General features: G+C 48.5%; 1 long non-coding RNA gene across 2 annotated transcripts in view; it reads right to left on the bottom strand.

Annotated features, from left to right (window-relative positions):
- LOC133060800 (uncharacterized) overlaps positions 1-10,292 on the bottom strand; it is a 70,329-nt gene extending 60,037 nt beyond the window's left edge. Inside the window, exon 1 of one of the 2 annotated variants that reach the window (XR_009693849.1) lies at positions 9,704-10,292. This is a non-coding gene — a long non-coding RNA (uncharacterized LOC133060800). The remainder of the gene's footprint in view (positions 1-9,703) is intronic. The other variant, XR_009693850.1, reaches the window with a different exon arrangement.
- Between the last annotated feature and the right edge of the window lie 9,163 nt (positions 10,293-19,455).

The following is a 19,455-nucleotide window of genomic DNA, read 5'->3' as shown; positions in this document are numbered from 1 at the left end:
TGTAATTAAATGGTTAAATATGTATAGATTGGACAGAAACATAGATGATAGATAGATGGATAATATGAGAGAGGAAGAGATGGATATATACAAGACATTCAGGGTAACCACAGGGAAGCAGATAAATTAAGAAGCTCTTAGAAGTGTGTTAGGCACTCAGTCATGTCTGATTCTTTGCGTCCCCATGGACTGTACCCCCCCACCCCCCGCCCGGCCCCTCTGTCAATGGAATTATCCAGACAGGAATACTGGAGTAAGTTGCCATTCCCTTCTCCAGGGGATCTTCCCAGCCTAGGGATTGAACCCAGGTCTCCTGTATTGCAGGCAGATTCTTTACTGTCTGAACCACCAGGCAAGCCCAAGAAGCTCTTAGTGAGCAGCTAATGAAATCACTCCACAGAGATTTTCTTCTGACCTTTTTCCAGGTTCCTTTCAGAGGGAAATAAAGACAGTGACTGTCCCCCAAATTCACCAGAAAGTACTTATCCAAATGAGTGAGTGGCCACAATACCATTCTTTGAAGGCTCTGCCGATATGCTAATGATATTGCCAGTAAAAAATATTTTTGATAATCCTCTTTGGAGTTTATCTTCAGAATAGATAGCATGAACTTTTGAATAACTTCCAAGAGGGTTAATATTTCTTCTTGCTTTCTTCTTTGAAGTGAAATTGCTTATGAGAAATAAACAAATGTCATTTTGATTCAAGTGTAATGAGTAAGTTATATAATCAAATTAAATACTTGTGTGTGAAAATAAGCTGTGAAAATAGTTTTACATAAATGTTTGTTGTTATTATGAGTTGAATGGTGTCCCCCAAAAAGGTATGTTGAGGCCTTAATCCTCAGTATCTCAGACGGTGACCCTACTTGGAAATAGGGTCATTGCAAGTTAAAGTGAAGTCATACACTAGTAGAGTGGGTTTTTAATCCAGTCTTACTGGTGTCTTTGTAAGAGAAGAGAGCCTCTTGTGAACACAAAAACACTCAGAAAACAACATGAAGATGCACAGGAAGAGAACAGCGATGTGACTACAGTGACGTATCTACAAGCCAAGGAATGTCAAGGGTTACCAGCAAACGCCAGAAGCTAGAAGACTCCTCTCCTACAGTTGTCAGAGACAGCAAGGCCGGGCCAACATTTTTTGGTCACACCACACGCTTCTGCAATCTTAGTTCCCCGACCAAGGACTGAACCCAAGCCCTCAGTGGTGAGAACGTGGAGTCTTAACCACTGGACCACCAGGGAGCTCCCCCTGCCAACCTCTTGATTCAGACGCCTAGAACTGTGAGACAGTGAATTTCTGTTGTCTTAAGCCATCCAGTTCAGAGTGCTTTGTAACAGCAGCCCTAAGAAACGAATATAGTTGACTACTCAGCACCCATCACCCTCTTTCTAACCACACTTAGTTTTCATTTGCGTATTCACCCCTTCTTCACACCAACCATGTACTGCAGAGGAACTGGTATGTCTCCAGTACCTCCCAAGTCAGACCCTGAGAGGCTTGGACAATCAGCATCTTCCCTTCCCTCACCTGTAAGTCCCTGGTTCATGAACAGGTGTCTTAAACTGGGCCAATCAGAATGACTCCCAGCATCCTCCCTTAGAATGGTGGGACAGAGAGATCTCTGGAGAAGGAGATAAACTGCTCGATGTGAAGCAGAAAACAGGAAACCTAAATTGCATCTGCCACAGTCATCTTCAGACGCAGCCAAGAGGGTAAGCAACAAAGCAGAGAAACACAAAGCCCCTGGGTCTTTGGAGAGATCTTTAAACCACAAGATCAGTCTGCCCTGAAACACTCTTATCTTGCAATTTAGAAGCGTCATCATTTAAGCCACTGTGACTTGGATTTTGCATTCCTCTCAACCCAAAGCTTCTAGCTGACAAGCTGGCATCGCAAGACAGTACGAACCACCTCAAGCCACCGAGGGGGGCTTTAAGAGAGACCTTTGGAAAGCTAGATACGAAAAACACAGGGCTGGCATCAACATCCACAGATTCTAAAGATTGGAGGTTGTCGCTGAACTCCCCCTGTGAGTCATAGGAAGCTGGCAGCTTGCAGGAAGAGGCATGACCAGAGTGGAAATGGGAATGACTATAACTTGGAGAGCCTGACGGGACAAAGATGTGTGTGCATCTCCCAGAGGCCAGAGCCGGACTTGCTGAAGGGAGCTGGACCAGGTCTTCCTGAGAGAGAGTCTGCCCAGAGAACCACAGCGAAGTACAGCAGGAGATTGAAACGGAAAGTGGAGGTTGGGAGTGGGGGTGGAGGGGGCACCTACTGATAATCAGTTGGCCAGCAGGGGGAGCCATTGCCCACTTCAAGGGAACTGCAGGTGCCAGACACCCAGCAAGGGTAGAATCCCTGAAAAGCAACCTCCCTCCCCACTCCCCCCAAAAAATGCTCCCTGAGAAAACTAGTCCTAGCAACTGACATCTCCCCTATGCAGAGACCGCCAGAGCCAAATTACAAGGGAGCTAGTCAGGTCACACCTTCCCTGCCCCTTTCATCTCCTCCTCTACTGCCGCCCTGCAGAGACCAACCAGAGCAGCTGGTAAAGGAGGAAAAAGATGGAGACAGAAAGACAGTCAGGTCATTTTCCTGCTGGTGTCCAGACCACGGCAGGCCTCAGCTAATGGCACAGGAAGGATTTAAGGACAATAAAGTATCAAATACGATGAGGCTTTTTTTGACCGTTATGAGGAGTCTTCTCTTGTGACTACAAAGGCCTGGAAAACCTGTGGACCGTCCCTAGCTCTTAACCCGTTCTAGTGGACGCTCATGCCCATACTCCTTGGGTATCACCCTGTGCAGGAAGGCCGTGTTGCCAATACCTGCAACTCTGGCTGAAGGCTTTTATCCAAGCCTTGAGCAAGGCAAACCGGAGGAGCCACAGAACATCTGGAAGCAGTCCTCAGCCAGCGGGGAGCAGGAGGCTGTTGGTTAAGTACCAAGCCCCACAGTCGGGGTGGCTCTGTGATCCCTGGCCAGAAAAGTCACTCTTCACTGGCTCATTCCCTTTCCTGTCTCACCTCCTCACTCCTCCTACCTGTGTGTTCTGGGATGGTCTCCATATGAACGGCTTGCACTCAAATTCTGTCTCAGAGTCTGTTTCTGGGGAGAGGCAAACCAAGAGACCAGAAAAAAAAAAAGACGATCTCAAAGAGCAGGTTTGAGTTGTCATGAGGGGACAAGATGGCACCTTGCAACTTATCCAGTCAACACATCAGTCACACTGGTGCTCTGGATGTACACATCGCTGAGCTTCCTGTCTAAAACCTGGGGACGGGAGGCCTTGGGGTTTTTCCATTCCCTTCTGCATGCTCATCAGATCTTGAAACTGAATCTAAATAGAGTCAGATACTCATCAAACCACTCTTCTGACTTCTTCCTGTCTACTGAACCCTCCACTTCCTCTTACACCGCCCTCGGAATGGGATGAATTGTACATGGGGTGGGGTTCACATGATGCACTGTTCATCAGGTTGGACTTGGTGACTGACCAGTGTCACGGACGCGAGCTCTGATCAGCCCTGACTTACTGTGCCTTTTTATTTTCCTATTAAAGTGTGATTTACTCACAGTAAAATGTAATCATTTTTGAGTTCTTTTGCTTCTACTTTGCTTTCCAAATAAATTTTATTGTGGACTATAATTCAATGATTAGAGGAGTATAAAACACACATATCTGGGTGGATGAATTGTCATGAAGTGGACAAACATATAACAAATTATACCATCATATACCACCACCAAGGTCAAGCAATGCCATCACACTTATTGTTTTCAGCTTTCACATTTAGGACAGTGATCCATCTTAAACTAATTAATATATTGTGTGAGGTAAGGGTCAGGATTATTTTTTCCCCATTCAATTGATGCACATCATTTATTGACAAAAGTCTTTCTTTACTGAATTACCATGGAGTTTTTGCCATAAATCAAGAACCACATATGTGATGACAGTATTTTTTAAGTCCAATTTTATTTTTTGAAATATTTTTATTATTTATTTATTTGGTTGCACCAGTTTTTAGTTGCAGCATGAGAGATCTTAGTTCCCTGACCAGGGATCAAACACCAGACCCCTGCATTGAGAAGACTGCATGAAGTCTTAGCCACTAGACCACCAGGGAAGTCCAGGACAGTTTCTTGATTCTCTTTTCTATTCTGTCGATCTGTTTGTCTATTCTTGCGCCACCACCAGACTGTCTTAATTGTTGTAGCTTCATAGTAAGTCTTGAAATCAGGTAACATATCTTCCATCTCTGTTTTTATTCAGAACTTCCTTGCTTGTGTGCTAAGTCACTTCAGTCGTATCCGACTCTGTGCAACCCTATGGACTTTAGCCCACCAGGTTCCTCTGTCATGGGATTCTCTAGGCAAGAATATTGGAATGGGTTGCCATTTCCTTCTCCAAGGGAACTTCCCAACCCTGGGATCAAACCCATGTCTCTTATGTCTCCTGCACTGGCAGGCAGGTTCTTGACCACGAGGGCCACCTGGGAAGCCCAGTATTTCCTTGGCTATTCTAAATTATTTTAATTTCCACACAAATTTCAGAATCATCATCCAATTACCACAAAGTAACCAGCTAGGATTGTTACTGGGATTGCCCTGAATGCATAGGCAGATTTAGAAAGAACTGTCATATTTAACTTTTTAAAATATTTCGTCTTTTAATCCATCACCAGGGTAGAGATCTTCACTTTTGTCCTTCTTTAAATTCTCTCAGTAATGTTCAGTATATTCACTATGTAAATCTTAAATAACTTTCATTAGATTTTTTTCCTGGCTATTTGATATTTCCTTAAGGCGAGGACTAGAATAAGGCAAGAGACAAGAAGGAGAGTGAATGCTTCCTTATGTTTCTATTTGTTTATTCTATGGAAGTATTATACACAGTGTTGCAGGTGTACAACAAAGCGATTCAGTAATATATGCATCTTTTCTTTTTTAGATTCTTTTCCATTATAAGCTATTACAGATATTGAAGGCAGTTCCCTGTGCTATACAACAGAACCCTGTTGCTTGTTTTATATATCATAGGATGTCTGTGTTCATCCCAAATTCCTAATTTATCCCCTCACTTAAATTCTGCACCCTAGATACTCTCTAACTTTACCCAATGTCCTAGCCTTGAATGTTCTCAGTTCTGTTCAGTTCAGTCACTCAGTCGTGTCCGACTCTTTGTGACCCCATGGACCACAGCACGCCAGGCCTCCCTGTCCATCACCAATTCCCGGAGTTTACCCAAACTCATGTCCATTGAGTTGGTGATGACATCCAACAATCTCATCCTCTATCGTCCCCTTCTCCTCCTGCCCTCAATCTTTCCTAGCATCAGGGTCTTTTCCAGTGAGTCAGTTCTTCACATCAGGTGGCCAAAGTATTGGAGTTTCAGCTTCAACATCAGTCCTTCCAATGAACACCCAGGACTGATCTCCGTTAGGATGGACTGGTTGGATCTCCTTGCAGTCAAAATGACTCTTAAGAGTCTTCTCCAACACCACAGTTCAAAAGCATTAATTCTTCAGCGCTCAGCTTTCTTTATAGTCCAACTGTCACATCCATACATGACTACTGGAAAAACCATAGCCAAAGGTCTATCTAGTCAAGACTAGGCTATGGCTGTTCTACATGAAGCTTATTTAAAATTTTTATTTCTACTAGATGGTTTCCAACATGTTAAAAATTCAGCTGAATCTTGGATACAGACTTTGTGTTCAGCAAGCTTTGCAGCCCCCACTCAGACCTCCCAGAGAGCAGAGTGTGGCATCCAAGGCTTGACTTGGACCTGTTAAAGCTCCCTGATATGCAGATTCAGAAGGGGCTGCCCCATCGGTTGGAAAAGAATGGAGTTTCTGTATTTTTAGGGGCCTGTGGGCTGTCTTCCAAAGCTCTCCATTGCCTCCCTTGACTTCTGAGTCTCTTACCAGGCTCTCAGTATGTCACGGGCAGCTGGGAATGCAGGAAGGAGAAACAGAACTCAGAGCCAGATAAATATTGGGGTGCAGGCAGGGTGGGGGGGACGAGCAGCAGGAGTCAGCTTCGTGGAGTCCACAAAAGCCAGGAATCTGCCCACCTGACTTCCTGCCTACCACCTCTTTCTTTTCGCATTACAAAGGGGAAACCGGTGGTTCACAAAACTGCCTACAATGTGGCCAGATGAAACTAACATATACGGAAACTGAAGGGAAAATGGGGAAATGGACATAAACTGAAATCAGGAAGGGTGAGCAAAACGGTAAGCAAAAAAAGATCAGCCAGGGAGAGTCAAAGGCCAGAACCAGACTAAGACTTTCCAGCAGACCCAAGGCTCTGCCTTACAACTTAGAAAGTCAGAACTTATTTTGACGACCATCATCTCTTATCTGGATGACTACACTAGCCTCCTATCTGTTCTTCCAGCTTCCAGTTCTGCTCTCTCCCCACAGTATACTGTCAAAATAGTAACCACAGCGATCTTTTGAAAACACAAGTCAGCTCCATAATGGGGTAAAAATATCTCCAAGTCCCATATGTGATAAGGGTATTTGTTGCTTTAGTTGCTAAGTCATATCTGACTCTTTTGCACCCCCTTGGACTGGAGCCCACTAAGCCCCTCTGTTAGTGCGATTATCCAGGCAATAATACTGGCACGGGTTGCCATTTCCTTCTCCAGGGGATCTTCCCGACTCAGGGTTAGAACCTGCGTCTCCTGCATTGCAGGCAGATTCTTTACTGGTGAGCCACCAGGAAAGACCTAGCATTCGGCATATTTAAAAAATAATTGCAACATGTCAATTTTTTAAAAAATTTTTTTAATGGTCAAGGTTTTGGATAGACTTTACTTCCCAAAAAAAGACAAGCAAATAGCCAATAACTGCAATTCTTGCTCAACATCACTAATCATGAGGGAAATGCAAAGCAAGACCACAGTGGAACACCAGTTCCTACCCATTAGGAGGACAGTAATCAAAAAGACAGAAAATAACAAGTATTGGTGTAGATGGAGAGAAATTGGAATTCTCACACTATGTTAGTGGGAACTTAAAATGGTGTAATTGTCTTGGGAAACAGTTTAGTAGTTCCTCAAATGTTATCATAGAGCTATCACGTGGCCCAAAAATCCTATTCAGACGTACATACTCAAAGTCACTGGAGGCAGTTAAAGTGAAAAAGCCACTGCTACGTACAACAAATGGATGAATCTCACCAACCATTGCATCAAAGAGACAAGGACAAATGGGTACAAATTGTGCACTTCCATTCATACAAAGGTCAAAGAGAGGCAAAACTAATTTTTTGGCCCATACCAAAAGTACTAGCCTGGGGCCTTGGGGATGGCAAGAATCGGAGCCTCCATCACCACTTGGGCTCTAGAGCTTTCTTTGCCACTTGTCTCAGCTTCTATTTGGGAGTCAGCTTCAGTCTCTTTGGGGTTTCAAACCTGGCTGTGGCTCACTGGTAATGAATCTGCCTGCCAAGTAGGAGACACAAGAGATGTGGGTTCCATCCCTGGGTCAGGAAGATCCCCTGGAGAAGGGAATGGTTGCCAACTCCAGTATTCTTGCCTGGGGAGTCCCATGGACAGAGGAGCCTGGTGGGCTACAGTCCACGGGGTCATAAAGAGTCAGACACAACTGAGCAACACTTCAGTCTCTCCAAATCTCTTTCTCCACAGTGCAAAAACCAAGACCCCTGGTTGACTCTAGACACACATATTTCCAAACCCCTCACATAAAACAAGACTTGTCTTCCCTTGAAGTGAAGTGAATGTCACTCAGTCGTGTCCAGTTTTTTTCAACCCATGGACTATAGTCCATGGAATTCTCCAGGCCAGAATACTGGAGTGGGTAGACTTTCCCTTCTCCAGGGGATCTTCCCAACCCAAGGTTCTAGCCCAGGTCTCTCGCATTGCAGGCGGTTTCTTTACCAACTGAGCTAACAGGAAAATCCTGTCTTCCCTTACTTCCCATTCAAAAAAGTAATGGGAACTTTTTTGAAGTTAGGGGACTTCCCTGGTGGTCCATTGGCTAAGACTCCATGCTTCCAAGGCAAGAGGCATGAGTTCAACCCCTGGTCAGGGAACTAGATCCCGTATGTTGCAACTAAGAATTCACATGCCACAACTAAGACCTGGCACAGGCAAATAAATAAATATGTATATTTTTAATGTTAGGGAAAGCTTCCACTTAGCCAGGGATTATATTTGCTGACCCCTGGCTCAGCCAGCAAACAATAGCATAGGCGGCTCCTCCAAGAACCCAGTGTTTGGAACTGGGGGAGGAGGAAGGGGTCTCTCTCAAAGGGACTATTATGTTAGACACACAATTTCATAAATGTCCCTGTCTTTCATGCTTCAACTTACCTGGGATCCACTCAAGTGATGACTGTCCTTTCCAGACCAACAATTTATGCCTTATCCTCTCCTGGCTTAGTCCTCACACACAAAGTTGCCTCAACTCTTGCAGACAGCTGAGGAAACACTCCCAAGTATACCCAAGTTGGACCACTCCTTCCCGTTGCGAGCACTGGGAAGGTATCCTGTGGCATTCCTACCTTCAAGAAATCCACAAACTGAACGCCAGTCATGGTTCTTAGTCAGTTCGGCAATGCCTACTAAAATTTAAATATTTATACCTTTGATGCAGCATTTCTGCTTCTAGAAATATATCCTGTACTCATAGAAACACTCTCACAAGTATATAAAAACATATGTGCAAGGATATCCATCGCAGTATTATTTATATAAAGTAAAAATTGGATTGGAAAGGGTTGAATTCCAAATATCTATCAACAGGAAGCTCATTAAAAATGATTACTCATGGACACAATGAAACACTGCACAATTGTTTTAAAAATGAGACCCTAATACAGAAAGAAGTTCTGTGTTAAGTCAAAAAGCAAATAGCAAAATCATATCTACGGTACAATGATAAACAAAGAAGGCAATGATACTAATATGTATGTCAGTAGGGGCAGAGAAGAAAAATCTGAGCAATATATGCCAAAATATTAGCAATAGTTTTCTGACACTGGGGAAGGGAGGTGGGAGGAGGTGCACATTTCTGAGGGATTTTCATCTGCCAATGTCTATATTTTTATAATATCTGAATTTTCAAAGAAAGGTAAGTATAAAACAATGATCTGTTTTTTAAGAAAGTGTCTTGGAAGTTGGGGAGAGTGTGACAGATGTTTGATCGGCTTTGAGACAGATGTCTTGCGTTCACCAGTTTGTTTAAGAATTCAGGCTTATCTCCTTGCTCACTGACCCATAACACAGCAGACTAAATGTTTGACATGGGAAAATTCTCCACGACAAAAGAGCTTATTCAAGCAGACCTAACAGCCATGAGCTATCTCATAATCAGCAGAGAGACAGACGTCGCTGTGCCTGTGCTGGGGGTGGGGAGAGGCCCGGTAGGGACTGCCATGGGCTGGGAAGGCAACTAACCCTTTTCTCCCAATACCGGCTCCGGGGGCCTTGGCTTTGCTGAAACAGAGCTGGGGAGCACCTGCTCTGGTCTTGACTGTTGGGGAGGCAACAGGAGGAGGTCAGGAAGCTGCTGCAGGGAGGAAGGAAGCTATGCACTTCAGAGGCAGAGCAATCATAGCAAAAATTCAAAGTGGGGAGCTGCATGTTTGGATGGTGAGGACATGGCATGCCACTGAAAAGGCCTAGGAGAGGGACACCTGTGTAGAACCTGAATCCTACCTGAGCTTTTCTGATGTGGAGCAGGTCATCTCTGAATCAGATGATAGTAATAATAAATCCCGGATTCACAAACCACGTTCTGTTTTTCCAGTTATGTTGCCATCTCATTCTCATCGCCATTGTTCATCACAAGGTTGGAGAGAGAGGGGCAATGCAACCCTCATCTGTGCAGGCAAAGAAATCAAGGCTCCCCCTGATGGTGTCCGGTTCCCTCATTCCTCAGGTGTGGCATCCCCTCCCAGAATCCATCGGACTATGCAGGTCTCTGTAGGCCTGTTGCTGAGACCCAGCTGAGACTCAAGTAGATCTGTTGTTGTTCAGTCGCTCAGTCATGTCCAACTCTTTGCAACCTCATGGACTGGCAGCACTCCAGGTTTCCCTGTCATTCACTATCTCCCAGAGTTTGCTTAAACTCATGCCCATTGAGCCATCGAGGCCATCCAACCATCTCGTCCTCTGTCGTCCCCTTCTCCCCCTGCCATCTATCTTTCCCAGCATGAGGGTCTTTTCCGATTAGTCAGCTCTTTGAATCAGGTGGCCAAAGTATTGGAGCTTCAGCTTCAGCATCAGTCTTTCCAATGAATATTCAGGGTTGATTTCCTTTAGGAATGACTGGTTTGATCTCCTGGCAGTCCAAGAGACTCTCAAGAGGCTTCTCCAACACCACAGTTCAAAAGCATCAATTATTCGGTGCTCAGCCTTCTTTATTGTCTAACTCTCACATCTGTACATGGCTACTGGAAAAACCATAGCTTTGACCTGACGGACTTTGTTTTTGGGTAATCGCCTCTCTTTGTGGGAGCAGCTGAGAAAGTAGGGTTTGCATGTCTCCTTAGATACACACAGGCATGGCCACTGTCCCTTCCTTCTGGGGAGGCAGCTGGGTGGGCTGGGCACTGGTTTCCCACCAGGTTTAATTCCACTAAAGTTTATCAGAAATTTGCTCCTGCCTTTTATCAGGAATGCCAATTTCTTTCCAGAAGAAAATTGCTAATTCCATCATTCAAAAAAGTTTTGTTCATAATCAATTTGGGTACCCTTCTTTTACAGATTATTGGCATATTATCTGTATTAAAATCACCCCAGGTGCTGATGAAAGAGCCAAATGTGTTCACCGGGGAGGATGGGGAGTTGACTCCACCATACCCCAGGTTCATCCAAATGACCCCTGTTCTCAAAGGGTACCCCTTCCCAGAATTGTATGTCCTCAGAGGACCACCAATCGTTTTACTGGGGTCACATCAGGAGCCCGAGCTACCTCTCCCAGAGTCTCCCTGAGGGCAAGAGGGCAGGAGTTTGAGCTTGAGACAGAAAGAGTCTCCCTTCAGTTCCTAGGGGGAGCCCCCAATTTGGGGCCCTCCAAATTGGAGCCCTCCAATTTGGGCGCAGTCAAATTTATTGAAAGTTTGGAGAGACAAACAGGGCCCATGGCACAGCAGTGACAAAGTCGGCATCCTTATTCTTATACAGTCCCCTGGCCATCCTGCACGCAGTAGCTCTACCCTCCCCGCTCACCCCCTTGACCAATCCCTGAACCCCCATCCCAAAATCCAGCTCCAGAAATATTCCTCCCCTTATTAAGCAGAGCCATTTCACTCCATGACCGCCTCCCACCCACTTGGGCCCCACGGGGCTCTTTGCATATTCAGAGACTCATTACTGTGCTCTTTCAGATAGCGGAGACTTCTCAAGGCTCAGGCTCACTTCCAGCCCCTCCTCACGTTTGAGGCGGGTGGATCATTACTCAAATCCATCCCTTCTGCTCTGAGGCCCCTTGAAAGGTAGGATCTTGAGGTTTGGGATTTGAAAGGGAACGGGTTCAATGAAGCTACTGGCCCACACTCGGTGGTTGCCCCCTTTCTATCCTCTGCCACATGTTGAGAGGCTATCTCAGCAAAGGCTGGGGGACATCTGCCTACTATGAAACAAAGGACAGAGCAGATGCCAGCCAGGCTTCAGCGTGGTCTCCCAGGACCCAACTCTTCCCAGCCAATGTCCAGACCCTTCCAAGAGGCCCTCTATCTTGGATCCTGTTATGAATTTGAGCAAACTCCGGAAGATAGTGAAGGACAGAGGAACGGTCCTTGGGGTCACAAAGAGTCGAACATGGCTTAGCCACTGAACAGTAAAACAACAGCAACAGAAGTGAGGAAGAAAATGGAATAAAAAGCATAAATTGGATGGGGAGGGGGCTCATAGAAGGTAGATTTTCTGGAATTGGCTTAAGAATCCACCTTGAGGCAGAAAAGGGGCTCCAGCTAGAAACTGAGTTGTAGAACTCTTCAGCATTTTAATTTAAACATTCAGACACTTAGACCTATAGTTTTGAAACAGAAACTATGTTAAAAATATTTTAATGAATATTATTATTAAGCAACCAAAATAATTCAGGAACTGCTGGGTACTGAGGATAAAACATTGAGAAACTGACAGGCATGAACCATTATAGGTGTAACTACCTGTGTGCAGTTCAGAGTCAGCAGGGAATCCAGATTGAAAGCACCCAGATGGGAAGAGAGGAAGGCATTGCAGTTCAGGGACCCTAAGCAGAGTTACCATGCATTACACCAGTAGCCAGCAAACACTGTAGACATTTCCACTTAAAGAAAAAAAACTACAAGTAATATAGTGACATAAACATTGAAAATAAAATTCAAGATGAGTAGAAGTTAGGAGAGAGAAAAAGATCTGGGGTGAATTAGATATTCCAGGCAGAGGGATCAGCTACAAATGTGTGCAGGTTCCAAGAAAGCAAAGGTCCAGGGGTTTCAGGGGGGAGATTTCAGTGGACCTGGGGCCCCATGTCCAAGAAATGGGTGAGCGAGAAGGAGAGGGATAAGCTGAACACAGGGAAGAGGGCTTGTTGCTAAGAAATTGGAGTTTTAACTCGAAGGTAACTGAAAGACATTAAGGGGAACTCTGGCAATGGGGTTTGTGTTTCTAAAAAGGTCCTTGCTTAGCTGTTTGGAGCAGGGCCCCCGAAGGAGAACATCTGGAGGGGGGCCAGACACTGAAAGGCTAATGTAATAACAGATAGCAGGCAGAAGAAGATGAGGGCCTGGGGGAGGAGGGGAGGGTGAGATGAGCCCTAGTCCCTTGGATATGGTGGGAATGGAGTCCCCAGGCAGGCTGGGAGATTAAGGTCTAGGTAGGTGACAGGTCTCTGCAGGGGGAGCAGGTTTTAGGGCAGGGACGGTCCTTTGAATGAGGCCCTGGCTTCTCTGAGTTGAGGTTAGGGTGGAGTTTCCTCATATGAGTTCTGAAACACTCTCCAAGGTGCCTGGGGGCAACCCTGGGATGACTGAAAGGACACCCGGACCCCACTTCACTCTGGGCAGTGAAGGCATCGCTCCAGAGGCTGAAGCAGCCCCAAGTTTCACAGGAGCTGGCCCCCAGCCCTGTCCTGTAACACTCCCAGAGGACAGGCCCAGCAAGGTGAAAGGACACCTCCATCCACTGTGGAGTGGGGTTCACGTGGTCATGTCTGGGCCAGGGGCCAGGGCAGTGGGGCTGCCATGCCACCACGCTGGGTCTCAGCTCAGAAGAGCTGAGCTATGGAGGGCTGGGTCCACCAGGGGTCCAGCCCTGACCCTGGGGGCAGGAAATGGGTAAAAGGGCAGAAAGGGTGCAAAAGTGCATCCAAAATAGTTGTTGTTCAGTTGCTAAATCATGTCCGACTCTTTGCAGCCCATGGACTGCAGCACGCCAGGCTTCCCTGTCCATCACCAATTCCTGGAGCTTGCTCAAACTCATGTCCATTGAGTAGGTGATGCCATCCAAGCATCTCATTCTCTGTCATCCCCTTCTCTTCCCGCCTTCAATCTTTCCCACCATCGGGGGGCTTTTCCAATGAGTCAGCCCTTCACATCAGGTGGCCAAAGTATTGGAGCTTCAGCTTCAGCATTAGTCCTTCCAATGAATATTCAGGACTGATTTCCTTTAGGATGGACTGGTTGGATATCCTTACTGTCCAAGCGACTCTCAAGAGTCTACTCCAGCACCGCAGTTCGAAAGCACCAATTCTTCGGCACTCAGCCTCCTTTATGGTCCAATATCCATACGTGACTACTGGAAAAACCATAGCTTTGATTATGCAGACCTTGGCTGGCAAAGTGATACCTCTGCTTTTTAATACAAAATAGGCTGACACTCGAAACTGAGGGCACTGGCACCTTTCACAGTTTGCGGGGGTAGGAGGGTGCGCAGGGGGCCCGGCTCCTGGTCATAATAACAACTGCCATTTGCCAACTGCTCACTCTGCGCCAGGCCTGGGGCCAGTGCTCCAGAGCCTCTTTCACACCCTTAGTGACTTGACAAGTCCTACCCTCATTACTCTAGCTGTTGTCATTTTAATTGTGATTGCTCAGGCCAGTTCTCACACCACCCCTTCCCCCGTGATCCTCGCCCCCTGGTACCTCAATCTGAGGCACACACCACCCTCAAGGTCTAGTCCAAGGCCACCGGCTCCATGGCTCCAGACCACCCCATGACCCCACAGTGGAACCCACATTCTGTGTCTGCTTCTTTGGGTGCCTCGGCCTTTCTGCCTCTTGTTGGACGTGTCACCTTCTTCCCCAGTGTCCTGCACACATCGGAGTCCTTGTGGCATCTGGAAGGAACTACTTCATGAAGGGAAGTGTCCCCCAAAAGGGAGCGATGGGTGAGTGGTAGCCAGTGCCCCTGGGCTGGGGCCACTGACCCCTCAGTGGCCGTGTCCTAGCCACAGTTCTCGGCCCTAGTCCTGCGCTGACCACACAGCAGATGCCCCACAATGACTCTATCCTGGACGTAAGGACCATCCCTGCCCTGCCACCAGCCCCGCTCTAGGGGTAGCACCCTTCATGGATTCAGGGGCCCTGCACCTGCCACGTCCTCTACAGACTCTTCCGAAGGAAAATTCTTCATCTGGCAGACAGGGGCTCAGGCTACCTGCTTCCTCCCAGGCCTCCAGTGACTCCTCCACAATCTTGACGGGAAGCCAGTAGCAGCTGCCCTGAGCAGACCTTACAGCGATGTCCTTGGGACCCTCGGCCACGGGTCTGGGTGACCAGAGCCCCTGGGACAGTCCCTGCTCCACGCCCACGCTGCCACTGAGAGTGGCTCCGCCTGGACTGGCGTGCCCTCAGCCTCTTCAGCCAGGCCTCTGCTGCCCTCCGGGGCTTCCCAGATCCCTCCCACACCCTCCAGCGTTGCCTGCCTGCCCAGCTCTCCCCAAGCACCCCAGTGATCTCAGGAACCCTGACCTGCCTAGCGAGCCTAGTCCAGCTCCTCTCTTTCTGCCCTTTTAGCCGGAAGTAGCCAGAGGTGTTCTGTGGAATCATGAGGTCTGTGTTGCCCATTTCCCTGGGTGGGGTTGGGGGAGAGAGAAAGCATCTTTTTAGAATGCAGTGGGTTTTAACTTCTAGAACTTGCAGAATCATCCCGAAAATGAGAAACAGGGTGTTGGGTGTCTGCTAAGTGAAGATAGGGCTTTGGTGGCTGACAGGTTCCAAAGGAAAAGGCAAGTTATACTACTTTTCCTAAAGAAGAGCCCGAAGCCAGCCTGTAAAGTGGGATATGTGTGGTCAGGAGGGCCCCGCCAGGACCCACGGGAACGCTCCCCCCTCGTGGTGACCCTCCACCAGCCCGCGCCGGGCCCCGCCCCCTCGGAGGTGCGGCTGATGGCACTTGCCCAGAGGAGGCGGCTCGTGGGCACCTGAAGCTGGGGCCCTGCCACTTCCTCAGGCTCGGGGGGGGCGGGTGGGGCCCGGGGCAGCCTCGTCATGTCCTCTGGCTTCTCACCAAGGCCGTCCAGTCCACCTGCCCTCTGCATCCAGCTGGGTGACACCACTGCCCTCTTCCTGTGCCAGCGCCTTCCTTTGGAGGAGGGGGTGGGCAGGGACTGTGCAGGGCAGGCTGGTCAACAGGCAAGGGCCGTGCCCCCGGGCTCCATCCCTGAGGACCTCCCCCTCCAACATACATACACAGACGGCCCAGTCCTCACGGGGATGGGAGGCATGCCAGCCCCACCAGTCTGCCACACTCACGCAGGGGAGAGGAGCCTGGCTCACAGGCAGCTGTCCTCCGGAGAAGGGGTAAAGGAAGGCCTCCTTGGTCCACCTTTACCCAGATTCTGACCCGCAGAGCATCCAGGGCTGGGAGGCCAGCAGAGAGGACAGAAGTTCCCAGCAAGACTACGGGAACCCAGCTCACACAGCAGACAGTCAGAAGATCTCAGGAGCCCCCCACCCCCGCTTACCACTCTCAGCACAAAGGGAGCCCCCCACACTGTCGCTGACGAGGGGAGGACGGAGGGGAGGAGTCCCGAAGGAAAAGCACAGGAGGGCCACCACCCGGGACCCACAGGCCTGGTTTCAGACCCTCCCCAGGCCGCCCTGGTCCCCCTGGGAAGGCCCGGACAATCCCCCATCGACTGTGACTGACTAGGCCGTTCCAAAGCCAGCTGCCGGCCACAGGGAGCTGGCGGTACGGGCACCTCCACCTCCCAGTGACCCTGGCCAAGAGGAGCACAGGGTGGTCTTGGAGGGGAAGACAGGCCAGATGGGGGAGACTGCCTCAGGTCCCAGGTGGAGGCGATCCCCGAGGGGTTGGGGGTGAGGCATGGGAGATCGTCAACTACCAGTTCAGACCTTTGTCACACTAGTCGTCAGAGTTTCCATCCGTTTTTTCCGCGAATTTCCTTCCTAACTCTCTAGAGCAAGGAGTTTGGGGGAAAGGCCGGACCATCTACACCCAAGGCAGCACTTGGCAAGGAGTACAATCAGCGTCAGTTCACGGTGCACGGGCCCAGGGCAGAAGTCAGACGGGATCGCAGCCCAACCACGTGTGAGTCCCCGGAGCTTGCTGAACCTCCGCTTCCTCACCTGTAAAGTGGCGATAATATCCGTGATGCTCTCACAGGGCTGCTCAGAGGATTAAAGGAGAAACTCTCCATCACGCCTTGAGGACAAAGCTGGGCAGCTGGTGGGACCTCAGTGAGTGCCACCTGCGGCTGTTGTCCTGACTAGAGGTGCTGTCTGAAGAACTCCTCACACCCTTGTCTTGGGGGGGTCTGCCTCTCGGGACAGGCCTGTGGTCAGTACATCAGGACTAACTGCTTCCAGTCAGTCTGCAGAAAATTGCTTCTCCCCAAAGCTGCTTCCTTCTTCTCCTCCCACCGGCCTCGGTACCAGAACCATAGACACTTGTTTCTTTGGGTGGCTCCAGCGGCATCTCAGATTACAGGTCTGTACAAAGCTGCTGGGAGAGCAGGTTGGCGGGTGAGGGGTCTAGCATGGACCGGTTCAGGGCTGGGGCTGGGAGTGGGGCAGATGGAGGTCAGGCCTGACTGTCCATAGAACTCCAGATGAGGAGGAGGCCCTGGTGGGTCAGCAGCTGGGGCTCCCTCCCCACAGCTCCAGGAGGCCTAGCACCCCAAGCTGTACCCCCATCAGGCACCCCCATCATCACTTCCTGGGCTTCGGTTTCTGCATCTGAAAAGTAAGTACTTATCTTTCAGGGTTGTGGTTAAGATCAGATGAGACAACCTGTACAAGCCCTTCACACACAGCTAGGTGCTACTTGGGCTGCATAACAAAGGAGCACAGGCTGGGTGGTTTAAACTAGAAAGATTTATTTTCTCACAATTCTGGAGGCCAGAAGACTGCAGTCAGGGTGTCAGCAAGGTTAGTTTCTTCTGAGGTCTCTCTCCGTAGCTTGTAGGCGGACTTCATCTCTCTGTTGTCTTCAGTGGGCTTCCTTCTCTGAGTGTCTGGGTTCTAATCTCTTCTTATATGGATGCCGGTCATGCTGGATTAGGGCTCGCCCTAAGGGCCTCATTTTAACTTCATTACCTCTTCAAAGACCCTGTCTCCACATACATTCTGACATACTAGGTGTGAGGACTTCAGCATATGAATTTTGGAGGGAATACAATTCAGCCCCTAATGGTTGGTGCTCAGGAAACATCTCAATTTAATTCAGTTCAACAAATACCTTCTTTATGCCAGCATTATTCTCGACTCTTAGACTGTATTCATGAGCAAAGCAGACCAAGACCCTTATTTCTGTGGGGCTTACATCTGGGGTGGAGAGAGAGGTGACCGACATGGTACAGCCAGCACAATAAAAGTAAATTAAATACTCTGCTAGAAAGTGAATACTCTATTAAAGAAAAAAAAATAGAGTAGGGTAATAACATCAAGAAATTCAAGAGTGGTCAGGGTGGGCCTCCTTGAGGAAACATTTGCAAAGCCTTCAGAGAGGTTTTGGTCTACTATTTTTATTATTATTTTCCTAAGGAATCACATCAGATTCACTGACCTGTGAACACCCACATCTCTGCCCACTCTCACCCACCCTAGTACTGGAGAAGAAATGGTGCTGAGACTGAAGATCTTATTTTGACACTTACTCTGCTCTTATTAGCTGTGTGATGCAAGACAAGTCACTTAACCTTTCTGAGCCTGTGCCCCTACACTCTGCACTCTTCTGGGTCATTGCCTCAGGGGGGTGGGCTCAGGGTAGAGGCACAGCTATCCTTGGGTGGGGCTGCTCTAGGGTTGGCTGGGGTACATGCTGAGATTTCAAAAGAAGCCACCAGAGTTTGTATAGGAAGGGCTGTGTGTCAGTTAGTACTATGCGTTCCCGCAAGTACCTGAAAACTAGAGTAACAGGAGTTTAAACAAAGAGGTTTTCTTTTCAACCTCTTGCAAAAAATAAGTTCAGAGTTGGCAGTAAAAGGGTCAATGTTGACACTGAGAAGCATCAGCCAGATTCGTTCTATGTTTCACCTCTCCCACACTCAGCACCCGGTTTTTGTCCTCATGAGTGAAAGGTGGTTGCTGTACCTCCAGGCATCCAAATTGTCTTCCAGGAAGGTTGAAAGGGGAAAGAGTGAATCAGAGGTGAAGAGCTGACAAATGTGTCAGCTCTTGAGTCAGATCCTTTTTCAGTATCTACTTGCTGACTTCTCCTCTTATTCTATTGGACAGAAGTAGGTCAACATGGTCACCACTAGTTACAGAGAATCCTAGGGAGGATTTCAGCTGGGTAGAAAGAAGGGGAAACTAAACATTGGGTAGGGGCCTAGAGCACATCTCTCAGTACAGGGAAGGTGGGTGACACATCAGACCCCTGGTGATGTCAGGGCTGTCGCCAAGAGCCTGGCCCAAGACCATACCCACCAGCAGCGCCACCAGGGCTGGCAGGAGAGGCCAGAATTGGTAGAGGTGGGGCCTAGGGCTATGGATCTAGAAGGGGTGAGTTTTGCTTCTCTAACCATGTACCCTCCTGTCTCATTCACACACATGCGGCCCCTGTGCACCAGCATCCTGCAACTTCCATTTTTACCCCTCACCCTGGGGTCTCCTCCACACTGTGAGCAGCATACCCATGGCAGCCAGGCCGGGGGTAGTTGGGGATGGGGGCAGGGGTTGGCCACTGCTTCATGTCGCTACTTCTTGGAGGTTTTTTTTCCCCTTCCAGTCTGCCAAAGAGGGAATGCGAAGCTGGGGAGTGGGGCTTGTGCACCAGTTATAATATTATTTCTAGGGAATCACAGACGATTTGCCATCTGCTAAAGTCTTTCGTGAACAGGCCGTTCTAAGTGCCATCATTTCCCGAGGCCAGGACATACAAACACAGTGCTGTGCTGGGAAGGGGGTGCAGGCAGGCAGGTGGAGGGAGAAACCCTAAGGTAATATTTCAGTAAATTCTGCTGCCAGGCATGTGGGATGCTTAGCAGGTCGAGGGGGACACGGCAGAGCTCCGAC

Source organism: Dama dama, chromosome 8 (genome assembly GCF_033118175.1).
Source record: "Dama dama isolate Ldn47 chromosome 8, ASM3311817v1, whole genome shotgun sequence".
In the NCBI taxonomy this organism is placed as follows: domain Eukaryota; kingdom Metazoa; phylum Chordata; class Mammalia; order Artiodactyla; family Cervidae; genus Dama; species Dama dama.
This window is presented reverse-complemented; position numbering and strand designations above follow the sequence as displayed.